At 34.4% G+C, this 11,618-nt stretch overlaps 1 long non-coding RNA gene across 1 annotated transcript in view; it reads left to right on the top strand.

Moving 5' to 3' along the window:
- Nucleotides 1-7,043: 7,043 nt before the first annotated feature.
- The window catches only part of LOC133667145 (uncharacterized), a 61,902-nt gene continuing 57,327 nt past the window's right edge, over nt 7,044-11,618 (top strand). The window contains exons 1-2 of the long non-coding RNA XR_009832317.1: nt 7,044-7,124; nt 7,217-7,301. This is a non-coding gene — a long non-coding RNA (uncharacterized LOC133667145). The remainder of the gene's footprint in view (nt 7,125-7,216; nt 7,302-11,618) is intronic.

Raw genomic sequence — 11,618 nt, 5'->3', positions numbered from 1 at the left:
TCCCCAGGAAGCCAGCAGCAGCACGCAAGTGTAAGAAAATCGCGAGGCACCGGTGAAATTTATCAAATTTCTGTCTCGTAGCGTAACGATCCGGGCATGGTGGGGGACAGCACAGCGAGAACAGACGTCGAAGGTGAGGGTGGGTGGGTGCGCGAAAGGCGGACGGGCCGCTACATCCGCAAAGCTATTATAACCGCTCGAGCGAATCTCTATTAAAACGTGTTTACACTGGCTTAGGGGTTGACTCAGGCCGCCCCTCCTGGTCCTTAGTTTCAGCCCAACTCCGCTCCTTCGTGCCATCCCCCGTGCAGAGACCTCGTCTGTATAGATATATATATATATATCTATATCTATATATATATATATATATATCTATATATATATCTATATATATATCTATATATATATATATACGTACCGCGCGTTCCTACCACGGTATGCCAATGTGTAAACGGGGGGACGGGGCCACACTCGCACACCCTTGTACCCAGTAATGCCTATCTAATTGTCGCGTGTATGAATAGTGAATCCCGGAGCACTCGAGGCTATGAGCCGGATCCGAGCTAACATAAGGGGAGAGCCATATGAGCTAATCTATATTATGATAGCCCGAGCCGCGGGCTGCTCCACCCTCCTCCCCCCTTCGCCTGTCCAAGGGTCCGCTTGTCGCGTGTGCTTCGTACCGCCGCCTTCAAGAGCCTGCCGTGGACGAGGGAGGGGAGGGGGGAGGGGAGGAGGTGGCCGCTTTTCCTACCACCACCTAACGGCGCCTTTATCATTATCTAACCGCAGCGCCGCGCTCATCCTGACGAGGTTACTTCGCCGCGCGAAGATCCGCGGTCTTCGTTCAAATATACATGGTCGTTCTACTTCGCTCAATAAGTAATCCGCTATCACCTCGTTGGATTGAGAATGATGGGGGAGAGGGAGATCCGTCAAGGATTTTTTTTTTAGGTTAGGTTAGGTAAACCTGGACTCGATCCACTTTGCTCGATAAGTAATAGTTTTGCTACTCATCTCGAGTTGATGTGGAAATATGGTTTTTTCTTATTGGTTCAGGTTCTTATTGGTAAATCTTGTTTCGATTTAGTTTGCTTTATTTGTTGTATTTGTTGGCGAATGTATTTGGTGGAGGAATATTCGTCAGGAATAGATATTTTTTTTTTTTTTTTTAGGTTAAGTAAATTTAGGCTTGGTTTCTATTTTGCTCGATAAGTAACCGTTTTGTTATTATCTCGTTGGTATGGAGATAATAAAAATGAAGAGGGATACTTGTTAGAAATAATCGTTTTTTGTAGGTTATGGACCAAATTATAAAGACGAAAGGATTATTCAAGAATATTTAACATATTTGTTGGTGAATGAAATAGTGGAGGAATATTCGTTAGGAATAGATATTTTTTTTTTTTTTTTAGATTAAGTAAACCTAGGCTTGGTCTCTATTTTGTTCAATAAGTAACCGTTTTGTTATTATCTCCTTGGTATGGATATAATAGAGAAATTTTTATAGGTTATGGACCAAATTATAAAGACGAAAGGATTATTCATCAGAAATAATTTTTATTTTCTTTATTAGATTAAGTTTATCGTAATTCAATCTACTTTGCTCAATAAATAATCGTTTCGCTATTATCTTGTTGGAGTGAGAAATGTGGAAGAAATTCATTAAGGAATTTTTTTTTTATGTTAGATAAAGTAAATCTTGGTTCAATCTAGTTTGCTCAATTTATAATAGAAAAATAGTTTTTTTTTTAAATTAAATTGGATAAATTTTCTTTCAATTCAATTTATTAATAATATGTAATAATTTTGCTATTCGTTGGAATCGACGAAGAGATATTTATTGAAAATAATCTTTTTTTAGGTTATCGATCGAGCTAAAAGGAATAATTCTTTTTTTTTAAATTAAGTTTACCAACTCAATTTTTTGCTCAATAAGTAATTATTTTACATAGCATATTTGTTCATGTAGAAATGGTGGAAGAATATTAAGGATACATTCTTTTTAGATTAGATTAAACCTCGATCTATTTTGCTCAATAAGCAATCGTTTTGTTATTATCTCGTTTTTGTGGAAACGATGGAGGGATACTTGTTAGAAATAATCATTTTTTTAGGTTATGGACCAAATTATAAAGACGAAAAGATTATTCATCGAGAATAGTTTTTCTTTTTTTTTTTAGGTTAGGTTCAACTCGCAACTCAATCTACTTTGTTCAATAAACGATCGTTTTGCTAACATTTTGTTGAAGAGGGATATTCATCACGGGTAAGATTTCTTTTTAAGTTAGCTTCGCTTTATTCTTTGCGGTGGATAATGAAATCGCAACTCTGACGCGTTTGAGGTTTCAAGTATGTATGTAAGTATGGAGCTGTGGTTTCAAGTTTGTAAGTAGAGAAGGTTACATGAAAGAGAGAAGGTTGCAGGGCTTTTAGTCACGGGGAGGAGTTTTTTTGAAGAGTCTTTTTCCGTCGTTTCTTTTGCTCGTTTTTTTTTCTTTCTTTGTTAAATATCGTATGTAAGAAACGCGGTTGGGAAAGTCTGATGAGTTTGTTTCGTTACAAATACGGTGAAAGGCTTTTTTGATCTTTGATTATAATTTATCGACGATTCTCTCTCTTGTAAAATTAACGAAAAGTGAAAAAAGTTATTTTCTCGCGAGATAAAATCATCACGAAATCATAAAGTGTATAAAATTTATATCTACGTGAATAACATGTCGCGACAATTGATCGAAAAGAATTAAATTAAAAATGATCCTCAGTTAAGCATTCCCTCAACATCCTCTTGTCTTGCATTCGACAAAGGGCCACGAAGTGTCGTAAGCTTCTGTTAATTTATCACGACGGAAGTCGAGGGTTGGAGTCGCTCCTCGTAATATCACCCCTCCCATCCTTTTCTTGCTACCCAAAGCGTCGTCTTCCCTCTTCCTTCCTTTACGCTTCCGGCCGATGCAACCGTCTATTTTATATACAAAAGACCTAATAGTGGTAAACGTTCAAGGGACGCTCGCTAATGTTCCGACTGCTATTAAGGCGCGTACACAAGCGACACGTGGCCGCACAGCGGAGAAAGAATAGAGGCGTAAAAGATGGAACGTTACTGATACTGCGAAGGGGAAATCTGTCATAGAAGAATATGAAAAGAATACGAAATAGAATCAGAAAGATTCTCCTCCCTTCAAATACAAATTACAAATATAAACAATAAAATATAAATAATATAATAAATTACAAATTTCAAAAAATTCCTAAATATTTTAATTTCTTCCACAGTATAACAATTTGTATATCCATATTCTACACACTCTTCGTTAAAAGAATTTCACTGAAATATTTCAACGTGCCTGATCATTCCGTCGAAGAATCGAATCCATCCATCGATCCATCCCGAATTTTCTCTCCGCGAATTTGACCTTTTCACCAGCGCGGGTTCGAAGGCACGTGACGTTTAGAAAGTTTGTTCTGCCAATGGTTAAGTTCAGCGTATCGAGGGGCGCGTAATCGGGTGGGCGTCGCGAAGGGAGGAAGTGTATGGCGGGATTCGGAGCGTCGGGACGCCGGACATCGCAATCTCAACGTCCCGCCCAGCCCTCTTTCTTTTCGTGCCACTCGACGTCTGCCATTGTGATGGTAATATCGCAGGAGAGGGAAGGATTTATCGCGTAGTCATCCCAGAATTAGCTTTCCTTCATTGAGATCCATTATTTCCCTCTTCCTTTTTTTCCTTCGCTCCACGCAACGATCCTCCGTTCGTTATTCGAAATCTTTCTTATTTATTTAACGGAACGCGTGCGCGCGTTGAAACGTGTTGTGCGAGGATATTCCTCGTTGGCCTCCGTCGAGGATCGATACCTCGTGTTACGTCAGGATTTCATAACGACATCGACGCCAGATTTATTTTAATCAAACGTCGCTTAACGAGATTTGCGTTGAAAATGTAATCGAGTACGAGTTGAAGTGTCGACGAGTGCGTTAAACCGTTGAATTATTTGCTTCCTCGTTGCTTCAAGTTACGTTAGTCCCTCCTTTGCCTAAGCCAAGGAAATTTTTAACTTTCTCTCCTTTTCTTTTCCTGCAACATTTTATTAAACGAGACAGAAGAAGTTACAAAGGGGAAAATAATAAAGTGAAGTTACACGCATCTGTATATAAACGATATTCAAATGCCCTCTTGAAAATATCCACCCTCCACGTCTCCCCACCTTCTCTAACAATCGTTTCCAACATACATACCGATGGTCGTGAATCGTTGTGCGGGGTCGAGGCAGAGGGAAGGATGAAGAGGCACGGATAGACACGCTACAGATACCGGAAGGCAGGAGCCGAGGTTGGGTTGAGGGCGCCATTACGTCCGGCCACCCTTCGGTCCTCCACTTACCCCTAACGACGTTCCGGGCAAATAAAAGTTGATTTCTCTTCCCTCCCTCCCCCTCCCTTACGGATCCTCGGCTCTTACCCGTCCCCACACCACCGGCCCCGCATCCACTCGGCTGCCTAGCCATCCCTCTCCGTGTCTCGTCCCTCCATTTCACCGCTTTATCTCTTTAGCTGCCTTCCGCCTCATCAGCCGGCATATCAGGCATTCCTCTCTCTCTCTCTATACGACGACTCGTGCCAGTCGATACGAAAAATCTTCGTTTCCTACGGACAGGGATTCCCACTGCTTCCCACCGTTAATTGGAGGATGTTGGAGGATGTCGATTTCATCCGTGTGACCACGAAACGTGATACAGCTACGCGGGGAGGATCTGTTTCGTTGATTCAATTCAATTGAGAGCAGAAATTGATCTTTTTGGTTATTTTATTTATAGTTTATTCGAGTTGGATGGATTATTAATTGTATAGCGTGAATTTTAGAAGGGAGATTATTTATTTTCTCGATCGAAATGAATCTTCAATGATACAATAGGGTGATAATTTACTCTGTAGACGTTGATCTCGGTGATAGAGAGATCGAGTCTTAACGATAACACGCGCCACGTGTCGGTGGGCGTTCAACGAATGTGACGAAGCGATCGGGGGATGTTAGGGATGGCATCGGTGCTTCCGTAGATGCTTCTGTTACGTGATATTTAGTTCAGAATTCGCACGTTATTAGAAGATTTTTGTATGGATCAATTTCTTCTTTTCAAAATTCTCAACTTTGTGCCGGCAAAAATATCGTGGGGGAGGCGGGTTAATGGATAAAAACCAATAATAAATGTTATAAGATATTAATACATCGAAATATCGATAAAAACGGTAATAAATATTAATAGATGATATAATGGAAAATTGAAAAGTGTGTGTTTTATATCGAATAATTCATGAATCATTATTCAAGAAATATACAAAGTTGCTCGTTGATCGATTGTAAATATATATATATATACAGATATAAAGAGCGAAAAAATTAAGAAAAATATAATGGATACGAATCCATGTTGATACGATTTTAATGTAAATCGAAAGGATACCGATGGAATTAAATCGCTCGGATTCAATAGAAATAGGGGAGCTCGGTTTACGAGTGAGTGAAGTTCGATAGCAAGAATCAAGCCTCGGTTGAATACATTGTTCAATGACGCAAAACTAAATCCACCGACCGGAACCATCGATTTTATTCACGCGTAAAGGTTTATTTCCAACGAAAAACCGCCCTCTATCGATGGATACCGATTTGAAGAAAAAATCGTGAACCCTAAACTTCGTATATCTATACAGATATTCTGTATTCTTAAATCGAATGGCTGGAATAAAAATCGAAATCTTTAAATAACTTTTCAAGATTTAATTTGTAGCATCGATAAAACCGAAGCTCAAGTTTTTCAACACCCCGAGCCGAAAGAATTACACGCCCCTCCTCGTAATTAATATTACGTTAACAAAATTTCAATCGTTCATAATCAAAAATCGTCTTCAACCCTCTCTGTATATTCGTTTTCGACGTGGAAATTCGAGCCATCGTGCGGCATGGAGCCACCTTCAATCGAGTTAATGCGATAAAAACGGCGCGGTACGCCGCTCTCGATTCAACGAGAAACGTTCTCCAACATTTTACCCTGCGCGATCGGGAATCGAAGGGGATGGGCGGCACGTGGCTCGTTGCGGAGGGTGCCTAACAGAATTATAAATTCAGCAGCGGGCAGCGAGCACACACCTGAGTCTATTTCGCGGCGCCCGGCTAGATTTCCCACTCCTGGCCGCGCCACCATTGTGTTTCGTGTGCGAGCTCGAATTCGCGGCTAATTGCTATCCTAATAATTGTCACGGGCCGCATGCGGTGTCCATGGTCTCTTGCATCACTGTTTCCGCCTGTAAATGATGACCACCCGGCCCGCTATCCAATCTACGCTTATCGAACGAAACCGCATGATATCCGAAGATTTCTCGTGGATCTGCCTTTGTGAGGACACAAATCACCCCTCACGTTACATTACGCGTTGTCGACTGGTTTACTGCCGCGCCAGTTTTGCAACGATGGCAGAGATCCGGAAAAGATGATCGATACAGGTTTTGATATAATTGGTGCTTCATCTTTGAATCTGACGGTTTGTGTTCCAAACTCTTTTGCGCGAGAGATGATTGTTGCGCGGATGAAAAGGATTTTCTCTGCTTTTAGAGAAACGAAGAAGTTCATTTTTGAAATAATTATCCTTTATGTCTCTTAAACAAATTGTGAAATATAGTATGCTTTTGAATAATATAGTGTAATAGTAATAGTAATGTGTAGTTAAAATAATAAAATTTATTTGAAGAACGATACAATATATCTTAAGTATTGTTTGATTAATATATAGAATTATTATACAAATTATATAAATAGTAAAATTGTCTTCAAAATTATAATATTATTACTTATTAAAGAATTATATGTTATTCTCATATTTCATTATATCGAATCATTAAATGTTCTTAATAATGTTTATTAATAATGTTTATTCGTTTAGTTAACTTTGATTGAAAGCAAATTAAATTTAAATTGAATTTAAATTTGCGCGCTTGTCGTGATTGTATTTCGTACAGATCGATAAAACGATATTATCCTATCCTTCGATAATCGAAGATGTCAGTATATCCTTCGATAGTTAAAGTGTTGGTGATCGCGGATCATTTTTATCTAAAGTGTTATAAATTTTAGCGTAAGTACCGAAAAAAATTTAATTTAAAGTTTGTGATACATAATATTAACGTGTTTAGTTATTTTATTTGCTTTATAATTCTAATCTTTTAGGACAAAAAATCGATTGTTATCAGGATATTGGATTGCATATTGAATTGGATTATCATTCATTTCTTTTTGTTTCATCAATTTTGGGGTAAGTTAATATTTTTAATGATAATTTTTAATTGATTTTATATATAATTTTATTAATGTTATTATTTGATGATGTATTTATAAATACACAAATATTTATATTCAGAAATGATACATAACCTCTAAATAATTGTACATAGATACATATATACGTCTTCTACATGCTTATATCTATTGAATTTGTGATATAGATTTATAAAATATTATTTATAGTGTACAATTATTGGAAAATAATTTTTAACAAATAATTTTCAATTTATTCATACTATTCATATCAAGATTAACCATATTATAGATAATTTATATGCATAATCCATAATTGATAAGATATTTATCATCATGTTATTGATAATATTATACATATATTTAAAATATTATATCAAATTCATCAATTTTATATGTTGCATCCATTATTGATTTCTTTACAAATGTTGATTTCAATAATGATTTAGATTATTATAAAGATTATTTTTTGCAATTTATTAAGGATTAATAATAGATGAATTATTAATTTTTCTTATGGTTTATATTTTATACGAATTCTTATATAAATATATTTTATATTATTATATTCTACTATTAATTTAAAAATGAAAAAATTTTTATTTTTAATTATGGTTATATATTATTATTTAAGTTACAATCATAAATATTATTATACAAAGACATTAAAATTTCTTAATATTTTACTAATTAAAAGATAAAATGTGAGATGCTGAAATAAATTTAGGAAAATTTTAATTTAATTAAATATTTTCTGATTTAATATTTGACAATTTCCTAATTATAATTAAAATTTATATAATTTGATTAACTTGTGCAGCTGTTATATTAATATATCATTATTAATATATAATTTTATAATAAATAAAGAATTTTATTATATTTATTTAAATATAAATTATGTGATTAGATTTTTAATTTTTTTTTCTCACATTCTTTAAATATTTTATAAATTCTGTATATTTCAACTAAAACTAAACTATTGTTGTCAATTTGTTTGACTTTTCATTTTTGTATTATTATTATTTAACAATATTCATTTATATATTTTATATTATTATATTTTATATAACTATAATTATTTCAATTCAACTTATTTATTGTTTTGATTCCAATTTTTAACAATACTATTACTATAATGTATTACAATATCTATAATTTGAAATATTTTTCAATTTTTAACAATGCATTCCAACAAACAATGACTTACATTAATTCTTCTCTTCCCCAATATTTAATCATATTTTTTAAATGTTCTATAAGTTCTATATATTTCAACAAACTATTGTTGTCAACTTGTTTATCTTTTCATTCCATTTATATTATTATTATTTAGCAATATTCATCTATATATTCTATAACTATATAGTCAATTTGTTTGTTGTTTTGATTCCAATTTTTAACAATTTTTAACAATACATTTCAACAAACAATGGTTTACATTAATTCTTCTTTTCTCCAACATTTAATCATATTCTTGTTCTATATATTCTATCAAACTATTGTTGTCAATCTGTTTATCTTTTCATTCCATTTTTGTATTATTATTATTTAACAGTATTCATTTATATATTCTTAGAAATTGTAATTGTTAACTTGTTGTTGTTTTGATTTCAATTTTTAACAATACTATTATTATAATATATTATAATATATATCTATAATTTGAAATATTTTTCAATTCTTAAACAATGATTTATATTAATTTTTTTCTTAACATTTAATTCAAACAATAATCCAAAAAATTACACCAAATTACACACACACACACACACACATATATATATATTATATCGAATCGAATCGCGTAGTTATCACGTTACGTATGAAAATCCTCGATTATTATCGGTGAATCGAGATTGAACCGTGCCAATCCGAGCATGGAATATCCCATACCGTCTAAATACGCACTATCCTCGAGTATCTCGCACGCGTCAGGTCGTATCCTTCGCTACGCTCGTATTATCGAGATTGGCCTCGCCTCCTTCTCTATTCTCTCACTCTCTCGAACGTCCTGACCGTTTCGTTCCCGTCTCGGCGTCTCTCTCCACCGCTCACGAGCCCCAATCACACCGGCAGCCGCTAAGTGCGATCCATTACGCGTAATGGAATGTGCCAATTATAACATTTGCTGAATAATTGGCGGACGCTTGGCTGCGCCTACCGATGCGGCAGGCCGACACACAGGATATAATACATATGTATACGTGTATGCTATTATACAGGGTGCTTCCGGTTTTAACGGCAAATCATTGGTAGCATGAAACTAGATATAGAGAAAGGAAGATAAGGAGATGAAGGAACTTGAGCTTTGTTTGGAAATTATAGGTTAGGATCCGAGTATGTGACGCGAAGTGAGATAGAGATAGACTAAGATAACTCTGACTTCGTCACATTTTCGTTTCGCTCTGTCTCTGTCTCGCTGTTGCTTCATTTAATACAAATTTAAATTGTTTATAACTTAATGAATAATTCTTACCCGATATTTTTGTATAGGAACTTTTGTGTTCGTTTTGATCTCTCGACAATCGATTCTCTAAAAATGTTCATGAATTGAATATTAATATCTCGGATATTTATATAATTATTGTAGTTTATAGTTTCGATTATGTGTTTCACATTGTTTTATAATGGATGAAGATGACTTTCAAATTTATTGATCATTTGAATATTAGTATTCTTGTAGAAAAGTTTATAAACAGCATTAGATAGTTAATGAAGTTTAATATTTGTTGAATAATTAGGCAGAAATATTTATTAGATAGAGAGGTAATTCTTATATGAAATATATAACGTGGAAAATATATAGAGTAAATTAGATTGTCAAATGTTATATTTGCGTTAAGTTTTGTTTCCTATATTTTAAATTAAAATAAAATTATATATATGGCAATATTGATCTCCATATATGATACGTGTTCGTTAAATGCAGTCAAATCGCAAATTGGCCAGTTGTATTTGTTGAAAAAAATATAACGAATCTTTTTTTTTCGAGTTATTAATTTTTTAACTCACTCCAACTAGGTAAATGGAGCGTTAGCGTTTTGCTATAGAACTTCGTGTAATATTTGACATATAGGGTGTTTGTAACAAATGTTTTTTTTGCAAAGTATTATAAAAATAATAAAATATGATTTAAATTTATTAAAAATATCGGAAAACGAATATTTTCCAATGCATTCTTGTCATTTAATCTATTACACGTTCTATTTTATATCAATAAAGAGGAGTAGAAAATCGATTTCATAGACAATATGCAATTTCGTAGGAAATGCATCGCAGACGAATTTTTTTTCTTCGTACATTCGTACATCGTATGAAAAATAAACTTTCACTTGTAACCCGCCACGTATTATGGAACACCCTGTATAGTGTTTCGAGGCAGGGGGATGCGTAAAAACGTTCGCTGACGTGTACGCAAACTATAACCGAGTTATGCAGCCTGCATTTTTCCATCAGCTATCCGGCGCTGATCAAAGTGCTCCGCGCACCCGTATAAAACGGTAGTAATACGTCAAGTATAAAATGTTGTTTACGGAATGAGTTATCCGGCAGAGTTTAAATCAAAACTTATGAAAGGCTTTACTTCGATTTTGTTACGCGCCAGCGCTTTTTATCCCGGCTCGTCATTTTTGTTACAACGCGAAATACACGTTGTGTCGGTATCGATGAAATAAAAATGATCGTGCAAGATTAAAAAGCGATAATATGTTGTATGGCGTTTGTTATTTGAGGTTGACAAAAAGTAGAACAAAAAATTTTTGTTGAGTAACGAAATAGAATTTTATTTAAATTTTAACTAAAAATAAAAAAGAAAAAAAAAGGTTCGTGAACTACTAAAAATGAATATTTTTTTAAATCTACAATAAATATCAATAATTCTCTCGATGCTTTATAATTATAATAGGAATTACGATTAATTAAATTTAATTTAATTAATTTTATTTTACATCGTTACATTATTATATATCAATATTTAAATTGTGATAACAGATATGATCCTCGCAAGAATATCTTTAAACTCTCTTCGTTAGAAAAAAAAAAAAGAAAATCAACAAAAGAAAAAGAAGGAAGGAAGGAAAGAAAAAAAATAAATCTATCGTCACCGTTTTTTTTTTATCCGAAACATTCGAATTCCATTCCAATAAAATAAACGATACCCGAATTTCTCGTGGCATTAAACGAGACGCTAAAACGGATCCTGAAAGACTCGATTAACGAGCGAACCGCACGCTGAAAGCTTAACCACGGCGAATCCTTTTTCGTCCTCGCGAGCCACCGCGATCAAAGTGTAACGAGCTTCAGCATCGAATAT

Source organism: Apis cerana, linkage group LG13 (genome assembly GCF_029169275.1).
Source record: "Apis cerana isolate GH-2021 linkage group LG13, AcerK_1.0, whole genome shotgun sequence".
NCBI classification, from domain to species: domain Eukaryota; kingdom Metazoa; phylum Arthropoda; class Insecta; order Hymenoptera; family Apidae; genus Apis; species Apis cerana.
This window is presented reverse-complemented; position numbering and strand designations above follow the sequence as displayed.